The 19365-nt window shown below is 38.5% G+C and overlaps 1 protein-coding gene across 2 annotated transcripts in view; it reads left to right on the top strand.

Moving 5' to 3' along the window:
- LOC118220557 (growth arrest-specific protein 7-like) overlaps nucleotides 1-19365 on the top strand; it is an 82088-nt gene that overhangs the window by 8396 nt on the left and 54327 nt on the right. The window contains exon 1 of one of the 2 annotated variants that reach the window (XM_035404398.1): nucleotides 1730-1812. The exons of the other annotated variant lie outside the window; for it this stretch is intronic. The gene's annotated coding sequence lies outside the window, so the exon portion shown is untranslated. Of the gene's footprint in view, nucleotides 1-1729; nucleotides 1813-19365 lie in introns of those variants that run through there. 2 annotated transcript variants of the gene reach the window in all.

The following is a 19365-nucleotide window of genomic DNA, read 5'->3' as shown; positions in this document are numbered from 1 at the left end:
TGTACCCAGCCAAACATAATGAAGTGTGAAAATATCCATGCGTTATGGGTGATGGTGGACATACTGTAGTTATGCTGTAGGTTAGGTAGGTATAACCACCATCCCCCACCTTTTTATGTCTTTCCAAACATAAATCAGAAAATACACAGTTTCATTTTTACTGAAATAAATTCTTGCTAGCTTCATTTTTCATCATGAAGTTAATCTAGCAAGCCTCAGTTGTATAGGATTTCAAAAGTCCAGTTTATTATATAAATTTAGTCAGTAGACATGCATGCAAAATTAAAGTACATACAACATCAATCAGTGCTAAAATGTGCACTGATTGTTAAGAGATGCTACAGTTTCATGATGGTAAGCAGTTAATTATATTTTATTTATTTGGCTCCTGTTCATAGAAATGTCTAGAAAGTCATCTAAAAACAAGAACAATGGAACCTTTTTTATTCTTCCAGATACCGCTGAGCATTGCAAAAGAATCCAAGGACACGGAGTAACATTTTTACTGCAACAAATAGAGGATAATTTGGTGGGAAGGTATACCATAGAAAATTCTGAGCTAAATTGTCATTTGACAACAAAAGATTAAATTTATCAAGGCTAATTTTGTTTTCTGATTGTCTAAAGTGGTTGCCAGTACTGTTGCTATAGTAGAACAGGAAGTGATGCAATTACTTTTTCCTACAATATTCCCCCATATTTTCTTCCCAATTTGGTATCTCTAGTTGTGTCTCTTTGATTATCACTGTACCACTGGCACCCGTGCAAGTGCCCCCCCTGAGTGTGTCCTCCCCCAAAGCACTCACTGTTGACTCTTTTTTATGATACAGGCCACACAGCATGACAGGATAGTTAGCACAGATTGGAGGAGAAGGGTGTTTCTTACTGACAGCAGCTTGTAGCCTGTGGGCGTGACATTGGGAGAAACTATTGCAGCAGTAACCCAAGGTATCCTGGCTGACTTAACTCCATCCTACCTCTGGTGAGAGGAAGCCAATGTGCCCCAATGTTGCGTACTCCCTGACATAGTCGACCGAGCTCTGGCTCAAAGCTCCAGTGTCTAGACTATGGGGTCCAGTCTGAAGCGATATGGCTGCTTCCTGCCCAGATTTTTTTCCTCTTGTTTAACATGTGTCTGATAGACAAACTAGACACACTAGGGTCAGACAATATCCTGGAGTCACAACATATATAGCATGTACTGTGTGCTGGTGTTAATGAGGGAAGCGTGCAGAAGGGCTGGAAGACAGACAAGGTCAATGCAATTAACACAAACTGGAGGGGCTACAGGCAAAACAGAAGAGGCTTTGTTGCCTTGGAGAGTATCCTCACAAGCTCACAGTCTAGGCCATTATGTGCCTCAGAATCCATGAGAAAGGGACTTCTTTACATCTGGGAATGTGGCTGATGACCCCCACATCTGGGGAAGCAAAAACAGACATTTTAAAAACTTCCAAAGAAAGACAGGGAACCACAACATGCCAATGAGAACATGTTTTTCTCACTGGCCTTTTTTTGAGAGAGAAAAAAAAGAAATGGGGGGAGTAGCCTGGAATAGCATGACCACTCTTCTAATTCTTTCCAAGGCCTTAAACTTGACCCTGTTTTTTTTGTCTTTTTGGTTTGTAATTGGTTCCTTAAAATGGAATGTGACAAATGCTTCCTGCTTGCAGTTTTTCTCACACTCTAAGAAAGCTTGTCCCTTGCTGGATGATTGCAGTGACTTCGTAATTCTCTCCTCCATTCTCACTCTTTTGCTAAAGCAGCTGGCTTCTGAGTTCCCCCCTTGAATCTAAGTGGTCTGGCAGCACGGTAAGAACCTGATGCTAATTTGCACAGTTCTTTTATGTCACTGCTTTGAGAGGGTAGGCAAACATCTGCATGCCAATTATTACTATTTTTAATATATTCTTTGGATAGGGTAAGCATATTATCTGACTGCACTTTCAGTTGGGAAATGACTCATCTAATTTAGCCTCACAAGCCTCAAGACAGGCTCTTGAAATTCTAGGAATCTGGGAGTATCTGGATCTGATCCCTTGGCTTGACTCTGCTCATGGTTTGTGGTCTCCTCTGAAGCACATAGTGTTGCCAGCTGTTTCTTTACATGCTGCAGACTACTGCTAAGCTAGAACAGAGCAAAGTCAGAGGAAGACCTCTTTCACATTTGACACGCAGTCCTCGGGTGCCAAATCAACCAGCGGGTGTTGCTAAAGAGTGATGAAACATTGACCTCTAACCGACTGAACCCTCCCATACCTTAGGCAACACAATAGGTACATTGCCCTGTGGAGCTACTGGCTGCAGTCGGCACTGGCACAGTCTGGATTCAACCATGGGGGCTTATTCATGCACCTCAGCACAGTGTTTAACCAAACAATTATCAGTTACACGTAAAATCTGGTGGCATAATATTGCTTACAAGCTGCTTTGAAGTTCCATGTACTACTTTCTTGCACAAACATGTCAATGCCTCTGTATTAGCCATTGTAAAGCCAGCAGGTTTTCAGAAACTTATCTTTAAAAAAATAAAATATCTTTCATCACAAAAACTGTCTGGCCTAATCAAACACAAACACTAAAATTGAAATAGTATTAAAATACATACGAGATAATAACTCATATATACAAGATAAACTTATTTTCTGGCCTACCTTTATTGCAAAAAGGTGCTTTCATAGTGTTGGTATTCAACATGTACATTGCTAGGTTTGGTTTTTGATGGAGCCCCTTTTGCCACTGCATGTTAAGCCGCGTTTCCACCGCAGGAACTTTACCCCGGAACTAGGAACCTTTTGAGGAACTCAGTGCGTTTCAACCGCAGGAACTAGGGTTTAAATTAAGTTCCAGGGACTTTATTTTACCCCCAAAAAAGTCCCTGCTCGGGGGGTAGTACTTTCCAAAAGTACCGGAACCTTTGGGGTGGGGCGCAAGCGCTGAAAATTTCTGATTGGTCGACTACTTGCAGTGTTTTATTTTTAAAAATCTGCAGCCGCAAACCGATTTATTTTCATAATAACTTGAAATCAAACTTGTATGTTATGCGGTGCAGTAGCCTACTTTTGGTTATAGCCTGCCAACGTTACATTACATTACATTACAGGCATTTAGCAGACGCTCTTATCCAGAGCGACTTACACAACTTTTACATAGCATTTTTACATTGTATCCATTTATACAGCTGGATACATACTGAAGCAATTTCGGTTAAGTACCTTGCTCAAGGGTACAACGGCAGTGTCCTACCCAGGAATCGAACCTGCGACCTTTCGGTTACAAGCCCAGTTCCTTACCCACTGTGCTACACTCTGTCACTAATTATAACATGTGCTCTTCTGTTCTTTTCTTGCTTTAGTATTCGTTTTATAAAATGCTAAGTATTTGTGCTGGGACAGCATATTACGTACCAAAACATTCAAATGGTTTAATCCGGATTTTCTTTGTTAGCCCGTTGTAATTGACTCAAAACGTTTGATACAGTTATGTGAGGTATGCGGTAGTTCTGCGTAATTTACATTGGTGATACAGTAAAAGCAAACTGGAAATCACCTTCCGCACTTTTTGTCAGGGTAAAATAACAGGTTAATTCTAGTAATCGTCCCTTTTGCTTTTTCAGACTGCCGTAATTTTATTCTGCCATTCTTCAATTCCACAAAAAGACCAGAAAGAATATGGACTAATTTATGGTGCATGGTTCGCATCTGGAGGGCACACTTCACTACTCGGCTAGCAGTAACTTTGAAGGAAAGCAAACGGTGGCTGTACCACTGCTAATTTAAATTTTCACGCAAGTCCGAGTTTTCGTTCTATTCTTGTCATTTTGCGATTAGCCTATATGGAATTGACGATGAGAAAGTAATCAATTCAACAGCAAATTGTTTACAACGTGTGCATGTTTTCTGCTGTTGTTTCCAGTTATTTGTGGAATGTGAATGCATTCTCGGATGTCAAGACATGAAAGTGAATGTTCGCATAAAAACATAATGAATGTGTTTGAGAGGATATATAAAACAGTTACAATCTGACTATTGGCCTGTTGTATCCTATTTGTTGCATAACAACGGTCCAAGTTCAACTACCAATGACAGTTTTGCTTGACAATGGTAAAATATGCCCAAACGGCTGCGGAAGAATATTTCAATTTCAGGTGATTAAATCGATAAAAATCAATAAATACAAAAGTAACCATATATAGTCATTGTTGGTAACCCGTTGTATATAAGTGGAATAAACCCCTCAGCGCTGTCCCGGTTATTAGAAAATAATGTAGGCTACTTCGGTGGTAGTATGGGGTTACAGAAGAAATCATAGGACAGATGGACGGACGACAATGTCGCTTTTTCATACGTCAGTGGGCTAATTTGCCTAATCTTCGCGGGACTTTAGACCGCGGTGGAAACGCAGACAACAATGGGCTGAAAGAACCTTTTAGTTCCTTGAAAAGTAGTTCCTGGTTCCGGGTACTTTTGGTGGAAACGCGGTTTTACTGTCACATGGCAAGGAGCACTGGGCATCAACATTGTTGACGAGCTGTCAAACATCTGATTGACACAGCTGATAAGGATGGGAATCTTGAGACCAGTGAATTCCAGCATATGTATAATTTGTGCACTTTGTTTCACCCAGGGTTTGGCAGTATTGTTAAAATGCATACACCTATACAAATAACACCGTAGGCTACGTTAAGGGTAACATCCAAAACTGCAAAACATCACGGAAAACACTAAAAATGGAGGAAATCATGGAAATGGTAAATAAATAAATAAATAAATAAATAAATAAATAAATGGGGAAAGTCATGGAACAGCCAAAACAACAGGAAAATCCTTGACACCCGTGAATTCTGTGACAAATACCCTGCCTTAATAATTGTCAATCAACTCAAACATGGATGGACTGCTGGAGTAACTTATTTGTCCCTAATTGCGTAAACACTGTAAACTCCCCCGTGAGTCTCTTTGTGACACAAATTAAGCATTTAAATGATGTTTTTAGCTTGTGCATTTTTGGGGGAATTCTTGCCAAATTTGAACTGGAATTTGCATCAAAAAGAAAGCTTTATGATGACCCTGAAATTGAATATGTTCGTCCTTGGTATATAGTGGTATTTTATTGTTGTAAATGAATCATAAATACAGTTGTCCAATAAATTATGTGCAATTGATTATTGAAGTTGACCAATAAATTTGATTTGGAATTTAAAATGTATGTCTTAATAGTTATGCTTGGTAAATTTATATAGTATAGCTATATTGTATAGCAAAGACATTCATTTTAACATTTGAATGTAGAATGCCCAACTCCCCCAAAGTTGACTGAGAAAAGAATGTCTTGAAGTCTAAAATAGTTTAGGGCCTGTGCCATAGCTGCAGCAGAAAAACAGGCACATTTGGTAAACACAGTAATCTCCCTTTAATTAATGTGTCTTCAATTAACAACAGCATAGATGAGTAGAGCACTGATTCAGCTGTTTCACTGTGGTTTAAAACAATAATTAACTCTGTGCATTTAATCGAGAATGCTGTCACTCTGTCATTAGGGACCATATGTTCTCTTTATGTTCAAAAGGGCAACAACTGTCACTTAGTGAGTGTGCAAAGATCCATTTCAGACATTGAAATGGCTGCAGGTCCCATCAAAACATTCTCTGTCCTGTCTAATCACAATAACGCTGAAATAAGCATACACAAGAAGGAGAGAAAACAATATTGTATGGCAAGCAACACCAACAACAAATAGAATAACAAGAGATTTCACAGCAAATTTTACCAAACAAGTGCTGCCCTAGGTTTTGACAGTGTGTTGGTGATGAATGGGGTGTAATTAAATTTATTACTGAATAATAGGAAACAGATACTTCCTCAGTGACACCTCTGTTCTGCTGCTAAGAATCTGCTGACAAGGTGTAATTTTTAAAGCAAAGACACAGTGTGCCGTACTCATTTACCTTTTTTGGTCCCCAATAATAATGTTGAAAGAGTCACATGCTTAATTAGTTCTTGGCTTGGGAATATTTTCACCTTCTAAGAAAGGTAATTTGTTAATGGTATCCCTCTCTTTTTTGGGACATTGAGGTAAACAGAATAAAATAATTTTCAAAAAAAAATACTGATGACAAAATGGTTGCCTGTGGGCACCAGGCACATCATCAAGAGACACTAATGTTGCGGTACCCACAATGAATCTTGGCCAGCTATGTCCCTCCACTGTGGGCTCCCAGATAGTTAGATAACAACATAGTTGTGGCTCAGACTTAGAGCTGTATTTCTCAGAATGTGCTCGTTGTGAATGCCTTACCTGACTGATCCATTCAGGAGTCCACAAGCTGTGTTTTTCACATTATTCTGTTTATCTCACTAATTTATTACTTCTTAAATATATATGTATGTTGCAAGCTCTGTTTAAAAGGACTGAGCTGATTTTGGCAGTATAGACAACAGTGTAACATGTTAAAACATTAGATTCAAACAGGAAAGTGAGTTGGCTGGAGTCCTGTGTAAAAGCAAATGAATGATTATTTATGTGGAAAAAACACTGCCGCTATGGCTTGCCAAAGGTATGTCCCCAAACTCACTTCTGTTCTTCATTGCCTCCCTCCCCCAAACCCAGTGGTGGATAGACTGACCCACAGGTTCCTTGCTCTGGAGTGAAATCTAACATAGTGTGGTGGAGTAGTGTCAAGCACTCAGTGTTTGCTGCTGTGAACTTGATGTACTTTTGCTATGGCTGCTCATGTGTTGTTCCTGTAGTTGTTCTTACTGCTCTTCCTAAATCCTTTTTGTGCTTACATCTTAGAAAAGGCTTCAGTTCTTCATATCTTGAAGTACTTACGTTTTTGGCAGCGTATACATTTCTCTCCATTTTATCAGTTAGGACATGAATAAATATGTTTACAAATGCATAATATATCTGTGCACAATGTGTGAGTAAACCATATCTTGGTAGATGTGCATAGCAAATGGTGTTTATGGATATAATCGCAGAGTCATCAATAGGCATATTTCATTTAGACTACTACTCAGTGATAGGCTACTTTTTTCATTGTAGATATTGCATGACTTCTGGTATTTGCTGAGCTAGTTGAACTGTTTGGGAGGACAAAAATAAAGGGTTTTATTGTGAACTAATGTTAAAGTGGCAATCTCGAGAATTTTCATTAAAATTAATGTCTGTTAAGGCACTATATATCGCTGAATTAGGTAACACAATGGTGATTGAGCCTATTATTATATAAATTTATATTGTTATTATTATTATAATTAATGATTAAAGAACTGGGTGTCTGTGGCGACATTCCTGGGAAAAAATCGCAAGCGGCACACAGTTAGTGACGCGTTTTCCATCACCCATCAGTGGTTGGTCCGCCAGAGAGGGTAGGCAAAGCTAACGCAACAGGCTCGCTCTTCAACTCACTTGTGAGTATGAGCGGCTTAGGCTACTGTTTTTTTCCGGTGTCTGCTAGCGTTATGGAACCATAAAAAGTTTTTTGTGTAACATGAAAGGTCACATTATTTGTTGATGTAGATTTCATATTACATTTGATGACAATGTAACGTTACTAAATGACATAGCTATTTGCACAGCTAACGCTAGCTACCGGACCATGTCAAGAAAGGCAACATTAGTTTAGACAACGTTGTGCACAGTAACCATCTCTCATATCAGGTAACGTTGTGTTAGCCAGCTAGCTAATGTAATTAACATAATCTAATGTCAGCTAACAATTAGAAAAAATGGTAGCTAATGCTACCGACCGGTACCGACCTCGCAAACGTCTCTCAAATGCAACGCTGCAATGTAGCTAAATAAAGGCCAGTTCAGATCAATGATTTGCAACGAGACTGGATGCAACTTTTTTTGATGAAATCGCCTTTGTTTTTGTTTTATTCTTCTTGTTCTGGTTGCTAATTTAACACCCAGCTCAGCTTTATTCTCGAACAATTTAGCTAGCAAAACCAGAAACACCAGGGGTAACATTTTGCAAGGCAGTTGTTTCAAAAATATCACACAACAATCATTCACGAGAAAGACAGTGTTTATTGTGCACAAGATACATAATTGCTCGAGCCACAGTGTATCCCGCGGATTCTTCTCTGCAGTGTAAAGATGTTCATACCGGGCAAAAGGTGGACAAAGAACGTCTGTGGAAATTGATTATCACTAATTCTACCCCAGGTCAGCTACAGCGTTTTAACCCGGCTTGGCAGTGTAAAGACAGCTTAAGTTAGCCTAATGTTAGACAATGACAAAGTACATAACGTTACTTTTATAACAACCATTTTTAATTCAGTAAATTGTAAGTGTTATATTTACCGTGGTCCAGGTGCCAACTGACTGACGTCACACACAGGCGACACTGTTTGGAAGTTGGGAAGTGAGGTCCAAAAACACATCTGCAATTACCGCTTCTCGCCATTGGTACTGCCAAAGAGAACGAAATGGAAATCTTCGAGATTGCTACTTGAAGGACAAGTTTTAATGTGTCCAGGCCATACACTGAAAACATGAAAACATGGCGTGTTAAAACACATTCACAGGTGTCCAGTCGTGATAGTGCATCCTAAAATTACAATTGTAATTCCCAATAAAGGGCTGCTCGAAGTAAGTGAACCCCAGGAAAAGTACTGCCTAGGCCACTGTACCAGGCATATATTAACAAGGCAATATTAGCCTTAAAAAGTAGATGAATTACTTTATGTCCCATTTTATTTTCTCATACCCTAGTCTTCTAAAGAACAGCCACAGGTGGCCCTTTCTGTATTAGTTTGTTATAAAAGGAATAATGGGACTCTGAGCCCCTGGTCCCTAGGACCTTGTTCTAATACTTCCAGATGCAATGGGTTATTGGAGGACAGACTAGGCTCACACTTCTATGGGTCAAGTCAGAAATGATTCAGCCAGCTCGAGAGAGTGAGTCATTCAGGCGTGGGCACACAGTTTACAGAGGGCCACTGGACCAGGACCCTTAAACAAGCTTCCACTCAAACACATTTGTCTGCATCACTCCCCCCGCAGTATGCAGGAACTGGTTAACAACACTGCCACTAATTTACAATCAGTGAGATGGAGCAGACAAATCGCAATGCATCTCATCCATATCTCACTGGGTCTGGCAATAAATAACAGTTCCTATAAAGGATTAATTGTGATTCACATCAAAACAGGAGGCCTCAGGTTCTTAGATTTGATAATTTAAAACTACTTAGAATTTAATGATGCTGCATTTAGCCACTGCTAAAAGATTCACAAATATTCAGTGGCAGAATGACATTGTTAAATAAACTCATCTAATGTTAAAACCATAAATCAGTCTCTAGTTTGTAATGAAGTGGCCGTAGTTTTACCATACTAATATTTTATTGAGGATAAGGATCAAATATACTGCAGTCAGTGCAGTAGAGGGGATTGTGAATTAATTATTCAGAAGGGTGAAAATTGTTGACAGTGCTATTAACTAAAAAAGGCTTTTTATTTATATTGTCATTAACATTTTAAGACCTTATGAAAGCTGGAGTATACAACTTCATTCAGTCTAATAATGCTAAATGACCATGATAAATCTGCAGCTAACCGAGAATGTGATTCCATGAGAGAAATTGAGAAATTCAGCAGCAAACTGATTGTGTTCATGTCCTGTAAATTCACATTTTTATTTGCCCTGTACAGGCCTATTCATTGTTGACAAACAAAATTAAATCATTGTGAGTGAGTAATTTTGGTGTGTGCCCAAAGCATCTAAAATTGTGCTGGCCCTAATGTGGTATAGTACGATCACAATGTCACTGCCAATCAGAAGTAATGAAAGGCCATCAGACAGAGTGCATTTCAAGACAAGAGTCAACATTGGTATGAAGATGGCAAGAACTTAGGGAGCTAAAGGGATTGAAAGAAAGCTCCAAGCTGGTCATGTGTCTACTTGAGAGCTAAATATCAGTGTATTCTGTTTGTTTAAAATTTGTTGCTAGAAATGTAGATGAAAAATAAATTTAAAAATTATTTTTGGATGAGATTAGGTATTGGTTGCAGGTAGGCTAAATTACCTGCTAGGTAGTAAAACAATATAGTTTATTTAGCTGTGGTTCTCGGTTGTCAGCTAGTTATCTAGCCATGCGGTTAATACCTCATCCACATCCATAGATGCAAAGTTATTCAGGTAGCATATTAAATTGTGCAGCAATTGGTATATATATTTTCTAAATCCATTGCTTTCTTCCTGGCAACTTCAGGAAGATACACTCTGACAGGTTAATGTGCATAATCTGCATATGTCCTTCACTCTTTCCCCAATATGTCAGTCATGCCTGTTGTATTCTGATTTTCATTTGAATGTGGCTGCAATTTGCATCCGTTGCCACAACGGTGAAAAGGTGCACCCTGCAGTTTTAACATAATATGGAAGGTTCCACCACTCGTGAGCTACACTAGACAAACAGTGCAAAGAGTAAAAGGTAAGACGGAAGAAGAAAATGAACAAAAGTAATTTTCAATGAAATGATAAATTTGAATAGTACTGATCAATACAATAATAAGAATACAAATTCAGGAAGTGGAGTCAATACAATAAACTGATACAGTATATTAGGGTAAAGAACAAGCAGTGATCAGGCCATTTCAGGTTTAAAAAATTCGTTAAGTAGCCTATAGTGCATGTGCAACTTAGTTAAAAAAAAAAGAATCACATTAATCCAAGTTGTTTTGTCCACAGTGATCAGCAGACTGAGCTCCTGGAGAGCCACTGAAAGGCAGTAAAAGGGATACATGGATTTTAATGAGTAGCACAGACAAGCAATAAAATAATCACCCAAAAGGCAACTGAATTACTTTAATATGAACACAGAAAATGAACAAATGATCAATTTAAAAACGGATATGTGCAATAATACGGCATGGGGCAATGATTCTCTTCCCCTCATTACTGGTTACTCATTACATCCTTGTTCCTGTATGTATGAACATATCTTTCCAATAAACTTGCACCAGTAAGAGAAAAGGAAAGAAAAACTACAGCTGATCCTCAGTTCTTGTTCATATATTGCGTACTTGAATGTATCATTCATATGCATGTGATGTTCATGTTCTATATATACTGCATACACTTCTAAGTCATAAAATATAAATGCGTAGGGTGAACAGTGTATTTGTCCTTGTTTTGTGCTTATCCTTGCTCCAAATACCCATAAGCAAAAATATTGCTTAGTACAGTATGGGGATTGCTCAGGTTGTTGCATTTAGTTTGGTGTACCCTTTTGCACTTCTGCTATATGGATAAATAACCACAAGGCACAAGTCATGTTCTGAAGATGTGAGTCTTTTCTGTAACACAACTAGAAAAATGCAAATTTACACACACAATATTTTCTGGTCCTCTGACAGTCACAGACTATAAAATGTCAAATATAAATGTCAAAATGATTGTTTTCTTGAACTGCAGTTATGTATCATGTTAAAACAAGGAAAATATTGTGAGGAAGACATTTCAGTTGCGTAGTATCAAAAGTTACCAAAAAAAAAACAAGGTCTTCACACTAAATGTATCATAAAACCGTGTTAGAAATATTGGAAATGTTTTACTTCCAGTTAGCAGAGATAGGAATCTGCTACATTTTGATGTTACATTGCATTACATTTATTTGGCAGACACTTTTAACCAAAGTGACGTACAATAAGTACATACCGAAGGTCACTGGGAAACTACAAATCCCAGACCCGATAAGGTACAATACTCATTATGTAACTGTTATCTATGGCCATGAACATCAAGTCCAGTTCACACAGTAAGCATGGGCTAGGTCAGAAAGTTATGACAAGTCACACTAGAATGAGACGTGACGACAAGATGCAGTATGATAGACCTACAACATCAAGATACGGATCCAACTGTAAAATTAAAGCCGCAAGCGGCGTTGGGAGGGGTCCAACCATTGGCACTATCGTGCCCCCTATGGAGCGATTTTAAAATGGCTTTGTCCTCATGATCATATACCTTCACCCAACATATCTACTGAATATCATGATGAGCAATGGATTAGAATATGTGTCTGATGTAGTAAAATATTGATGACTTATGGCCAAATTTGTGCTAAGACATTCTGTCTGATGACTTAGTTGCATCACCATGGATGTGTCCTGGCCGCTTCCCGTAAAGGCCTTTACTATGTTGTAACACTTAGATGGCATGTCGTAACACTTAGATGGCCCGACGTGTATGTACAGCTGCAGTGTTTCTGCGCCGCAACTAAAAAAGGCGTCACACTAGTGTTGTCACGATACCAAAATTTTGACTTTCATACTGATTCCAGGTTTAGTATCACGATACTCAATACTGAAATGATACTTGAAACTTAAACAATGCTGATTCGATACTCGGTACCTAACAATACTGAAATTACCTTAATAGATCAGAAACGTAATGTCCACAAGGGTTGACCTCATTTTCGAATTCATGGTTTATTAACAACCTGGTTTATTAACAACTTTTAAGTTGAAGCCTCTTCAACATATTAATAAGCATAGGCCTACAGTGTTACAACACTAAACAATAGAAAAATATATTAAATATATTTAAAAAATTAAAATTTGTGTTGATCTAACTTATGGTGTGGGAGTTATGGCTTTTTACGCATGACCCTTTGTTATAGCGCCACCATCTGGCCGACATAGGTGATTTGTAGTGCCTGAGTAGTGGGGGGGCATAGGAACCCACCTACCATTTTTGGTTGCTGTAGGACTTATGGTTGCTGAGCCTCAGACATTTTAGCGGAGAAAGCTTCCACGCCCCAACGAAAAAGTCAAAATGGCGGGCAAACAATATGGCGGACATAGGTGGTCCCAATAGCAAAGTTGTAGAGCACGTTCAGATGCATAGGTCAATGAAGTTTTGTGTTGATCTAACTCATGGTGTGGGAGTTATGGCCTTTTACGCATGACCCTTTGTTATAGCGCCACCATCTGGCCGACATAGGTGATTTGTAGTGCCTGAGTAGTGGGGGGTCATAGGAACCCACCTACCAAATTTGGTTGCTCTAGGACTTATGGTTGCTGAGTCTCAGACACTTTTAGCGGAGAAAAATAAGAATAATAATAATCCTATCAAATACAATAGGGTTCCACCAGCTTCGTTGCTTGGACCCCTAATAATCCTAACAGATACAATAGGGTTCCACCAGCTTCACTGCTTGGACCCCTAATAATAATAATCCTAACAGATACAATAGGGTTCCACCAGCTTCGCTGCTTGGACCCCTAATAAGTACTGGATGAAGATACAAGTAATATGAAAGTGCTAGAGGATCACGATAAAAGGATAAATATGATAAGTGTGATCCTAGATTGGGACTACTCTGTAGAGCAGTGATGGAGTTTATCCAGGTACAGTCTGAAGAGATGCGCTTTCTGACCACGGTGGAAAATGGGCAGGGACCGAGTGGTTCGTAGAGGAAAGATTTGAAAGTCTGTAATGAGTGATGTTAGCTGGGTAACATAATATTATCACAGGGTCCCAATTTGAGTGGGGTTGGTTGGCACACTGGTTTTGGGGTTGTGTCACCCAAGCCTGGTATAGGCATGTAGTTAATAACATGATAACAAGCATCATACATATATCTTTAGTTCAGATTGCTAGTGAATGGTATGTCCCAGAAATTTCATTATGATGTGTAATAATAGTCAAGGGATGTAGATTGTTTGTAATAAAAAATGATTAATCTAGCTCTAGTAATATTTTTGGAATTGAGCCAAATATGAAAACAAGTATTTCCCTGCTCTCCCCTACTTGTTTACTGAAGTAAATGGTCCCAGCCCTAGTACAGACCTGGCTCCATACCAACAGTATATTTCAATGTTAATCCAATGGTCTGTGTACAGTACACTGGATTCATTCATCTTGGGTCAGCAAACCACACAGCCATTTGCACTTGCCAACTACTTAGGTAGGATTTTTTTTGTTATTGCTAATTGGCTAAATATGTTTTATAAAATATAGCCATATGTGGGGTTTGCAAGTTTTAGCAAAGTCGCTCTCATCATTCCAGTTTCCTCTCACAGTTGTTTACATTCACTGCCCTGTATTGGTCCCTTTTTGTAGACTGTATGTACAGTATGTGTGGCAAATGACTGGCTTCCTATCTTTGGCAAGCTCCTGACTCCCATGCTGTACCTGCTGTATTTGAGTTGGACTGGCCATGACATTCCTAAGATTACCCGGAAGGGATGACTTCACAACTGGTTTTTACTCACATACTTGATCTCAGAAACATTTCTGTGTTAAAATTACATCATTATTATAACCTCCTTAGTTACCTCTTAAAGATGTATTAGGCATACCTACCTGCCTAATACATATGCTAAATTCTATCTGGCCACCTAGTTGGACTACGTGCCTTGAGTTCCTAAGGTTTTTAAAACCATTTCTCTACATGGCTGGCTCATCAGTGATTAACTATTAATTGGGAGCATAATGTACTGGGCATTTTATTTTTCTCCTTTAAATGTATTTGCACATTCCAGATATTGTAGCTCAACTTCACCATAGACAGTGTAGCTGAGTAGCTAAATCCAACAAGAGATATGTAGATAAATGCACCAGTTATTAAGTATTTATCCTTGCAAACTGATAAACCCAGTTTTTCCATTCCACAACCTTTTTTGTATCCATTAGCCCCGTATAGTGGCAGCCAGGTTCGTTTGTTAACAGTACTGCAGCAAGGGGTATATGCATTATGAGTAGCCATTAGCCAGGACTACTGTATGCGTGTCACTATTTAATGAGCTGCATGATGTGATGGAATGACCCTCAGGCTACATCAGAATTCTTTTGTGTTGTTCAGGCTGCTCTGAACTTTCCCTGCTGTGCCTGTCTGTGTGTCTGTGAAAGTCTGGAAGATTTAAATGTGAACCCCTAGGAAATTTGGTATCTACGACTTCATGGTTAATGGACCAATGATGACCCATCACCTGGGTGGGATTGACAAAACTGCATTGTCTGTCAGCACTTTGTATCTCTACGGCTTGACACTGAAGGGTTAGGTTAGGCGAGCAGTACAAAATAACAGCACAGTAATTGGTGATCTATACTTAACTGTAGGTTGCATACAGTTAGTCTGCAGACTTTTTACTGCAGTAGTATCCTGTAGAACAGTCCTCTTAAGGTTATTTCATCATAATAATATTTTAAGTTGCATTACATGCCTTTAGGATCCTTCTAGTTTGCAGAGGTGTGCTCAGTTCGGACACATCCCTTTAAAGAGGGATATTGGTGTTTTTTAATGTCATGAAAAATCTTTCCATTCAAAATGTTACATGAATAAAGTATGCACTATACAGCTGTAAAAATACAATTCCTTAAAAATGTTCTGCATACCAAATTATTGATGCCTGTGCTTTAGCAAGAATAAGAAATATTGTGTCACTGTCCAAATACTTACGGACTGCACTGTACCTTTCCAGATGACTACATTATCCTTTTTGTTCAGGAGTATGAAAAAGTCATGAAACATTTTGATGCAAGGTTGACATCTGACATGATCATTTCTATTGACATGACCATTTCTATTTTTCTATTTGTTAAAAATAAAGAATATTCAAATTGATGGAAAGGGATGTGTGGTCCCAAAAGGTATGGTTTTAGGTCAATTATTTTCTCACTAACATTGAAATGTTATTTATGTGCATTGTGTATGACATGCAGCTGTTTTTCCAGAGAAGCCAGCTGAGGTGATAACCACCCTATGCTACTGAGACAGTTACATGCATCCCTTCACACTGTCTGAAGAAATAGGAGCCATAATTATTGGCTGAACAATGACACAAAAATGTAACCCTTAATTAAAGTAAGAGCCTTTCATTTGGACATTTTAGTGTGCAGTGTAGCTTCTTGTACGATGGCAAACCTTAATAGAATGCAGCGAGCTAGTATTGTTGTTAGATACCCCAGCCCCCACTTTTGATAATTTTATAGTTTCTCTCACAGTTCTAGAGGCCGTATAGATATATTAAAATGACAGCAAACTACCTAGACAGTATACGGTACTGTAAACCCCTTTGGATAGTTTCAGAATTGCCAGGCAAGGAACATTTTTCATCCTTGCATCTATAATGGTGTAGATACTTTTTTGCTGTTTCAGGTAATTTAAGGGTCTTGGAAAGTTCTGGAAGAAATGAGACCCAGGGAACAGTAATTTTACAGTGGAGTTGTAGAGAGAGCAGGATTATGGGATTTGGCAGCATTTGAGTTTTGTGAAAGTCTGGACACGGTTCAAGCCATGCAGAATCCATAAACGTGTGAAATGTTGTAAACAAAATGCTGATGATCACTTTTCATTTTCTTTTATTTATTTAAAATTTTAATTTTATTTAAAGTGTTTCACCTTTGGATAAAATCGGTAAGCTATACTTTGAGGCTGCTGAAAGGGACCCAGTGGCATACAGTGTTTATGAGTTGGAAGGAGAGACTCATGTGAACTCTTGCTTTCCTCAAACTTTCTTTGAGTGTAAGAGCTCAGTTGAATTAGAAGCACTTTTATCATAAAACAAATCCAAACAAATGTAACATACATACAAGATCATTCAGGGTTTCCCCCGACAGACTGATGGCAGCATTAAGGTAGGGCCCTATAGTTTCTGTGATAACAGAATCACGGACGGAATCGCGGAATTGAAAATTAAAAAAGGCTATAACACAGATTCCATAGGGCCCTACATTAAGTCAGTGCTAAAAGCTGACTGGAGATTTGAAAATATGACTACGTAATGTGAATGTTGTTATAAATAAGTCATTTATTCAACACACATTTTAAAAAATCTGCAACTATTTACAGCATAGCAGAGTCTTACAAAGAATCTGACGACAATGTACAGTCTCGGAATGCTGTGGTTTCAACAACAACAAAAGAAATTAAATTGAAATAAATAATATCAAAGTTTTTGCACTCTACAAAAAACTTGAAAAAAGTCCTGATTGGCTACTGATTCTTACAGCCTTGGAATGCTGGGCTCCTCAGTAAATCTATCATTGTTTTCGTCGCAGCACTTTAGACACAAGCAATATAGACAAAATCCTGAAATTTCTTCTTATCGTGATGAGTGTCTGACCCTTAACCGTAGCGTTTTTCCCCAAAGATGGTATTTCTAGATATAGTCTAATTTTGCTAACACATTTATACGGTTGCTAGTCAGGCACTCTTCACCATAAGAAGATATTTTAGGATTTTTCCGATATTACTTGTGTCGAAAGTGCTGCGATGGAAACAACGATGGATTTACTCAGTAGCCACATCTGTCCAAAATGTAAACAAGTCAGGCAGTTTTCACGGTTGGGAAAAATTTTATGACAACATTGTCGTGCACATCAATGTCATCAAGCTACCATTATTAATAAACAAGTGAAGTTGGCGATATTTCTATGGCGATTAATAAGTCATGTAATGTTACAATATATCGAACGTTACATTCATGCTACTATTTTAACGTTACCTACACACTGCTTAAGTTAATATAAAAAGAATGTACTTACCGACGAGATGAAGTGATAACGCAGTTTGTAATGAGGTTAGTTAGCCTACTAAATAAGAAAAGGTGGCTTGCTAGGTAACGTTAGCTTGTGATAGTTGGAAGCGTCAAGTGTTGAACGTCACTCTACGCACAATGAGGGTAAAGAACACTGATCTCAGACCTGCTTTCCTACAGCGCGTTCACGTTTTAACCAACAGATGTCGCTGGTGAGCTTTTCAACCGAGCCGCCCCACTGTAACTGTAGTTTAAAAAACATCTTAAAAATACATTATTTATTTATTTATTTATTTTTTTATTCCCCGATGCTTAGGCCCGGCGGGAATACACTGGCGGAAACCCTGATCATTTACTAAAGACTACAGTCGTTTCGCAGTGTATCTCTGTATCCTTTTAAGTGCCACATATGTTTCTTGTTATTTCATATTATGAGAATGTGAGCAAAGAACAATTACACATATGTTCACGCAAGAGAAGCGTAGCTCAAACCAAATTAGGTGTATAGTTTGAGACATCTTTCTGTAGCTACATCTTTCAAAAAATAACTGTCCTAATGCCCTTTGCAATGACAGTAAAACGTGGTTAGCTGCAGCATTTTACTACTCACAGATGACTGGACACATTCTAGTTAGGCAGTTCATTAGAAAGCTGAGATGATGACTAATACAGTGCTTAAAGGATGGAGAGCAAGTACATAAACACACTGGTGGTAAGGTGGGAGTACAGCTAATAGCAGTGGGCCCCGAACAGTGGCAACTGTGACCAAGAGAAAAAACTGTTATATGATTTTAACGGTGTAAATGTTCCCCTCAACATGCTGAGATGTTTACAGCCTTGGTTTGCTGCTTAGTGATGTGTTATTCTTGATTTTCCAGGCAAAAACCAGTCATTCAGCAATGGCTTGTGTTTTTCCACGATGCAAAACTGTGTACGTTTGGGTATGGACTGACGGTCTTTATCTTACTGCAATACAATACCACTAGCCTGTCCTAATAATGCTTACATTATGGATTCATAGAGACTGGCAATTTTTAATAAATAAATATTTTCTTAATGTATGTAATCTTTTCTAGTTCAAAGATTAGTTTATTTGACATGTAAAATCTGCGAGAAAAATATGTATTGTAAAAGATCTATAAACATATTAAATACTGAAACTGTCTTCATTGGCGATACCAGGAAAAATACTCATTTGGGATTTATTTGGTGACTGATTTTATCTGATCAATGGAAAGTTATCTGGCCCATTTATATGACAGTTGCCAAGTGTTTATAGGGTGGTTTCTACTTAAGCCGCGTTTCCACCAAAATTACCTGGAACTTTTAGTCCCAGGAACTACTTTTCAAGGAACTAAAAGGTTCCTTTAGCCCATGGTTGTCTGCGTTTCCACCGCGGTCTAAAGTCCCGCGAAGATTAGGCAAATTAGCCCACTGACGTATGAAAAAGCGACGTTGTCGTCCGTCCATCTGTCCTATGATTTCTTCTGTAACCCCATACTACCACCGAAGTAGCCTACATTATTTTCTAATAACCGGGACAGCCCGGAGGGGTTTATTCCACTTATATACAACGGGCTACCAACAATGACTGTATATGGTTACTTTTGTATTTATTGATTTTTATCGATTTAATCACCTGGAATTTAAATATTCTTCTGCAGCCGTTTGGGCATATTTTCCCGTTGTCAAGAAAAAATGTCGTTGGTAGTTGAACTTGGACCGTTATGCAACAAATAGTATATAACAGGCCAATAGTCAGATTGTAATTGTTTTATATATCCTCTCAAACACATTCATTATGTTTTTATGCAAACATTCGCTTTCATGTCTTGACATCCGAAGCGACAGAATGCATTCACA

The sequence above is a fragment of the Anguilla anguilla genome, chromosome 2 (assembly GCF_013347855.1).
Source record: "Anguilla anguilla isolate fAngAng1 chromosome 2, fAngAng1.pri, whole genome shotgun sequence".
NCBI lineage: Eukaryota > Metazoa > Chordata > Actinopteri > Anguilliformes > Anguillidae > Anguilla > Anguilla anguilla.
The sequence above is the reverse complement of the archived record's forward strand: the minus strand, read 5'-3'. Positions and strand labels throughout refer to the sequence as shown.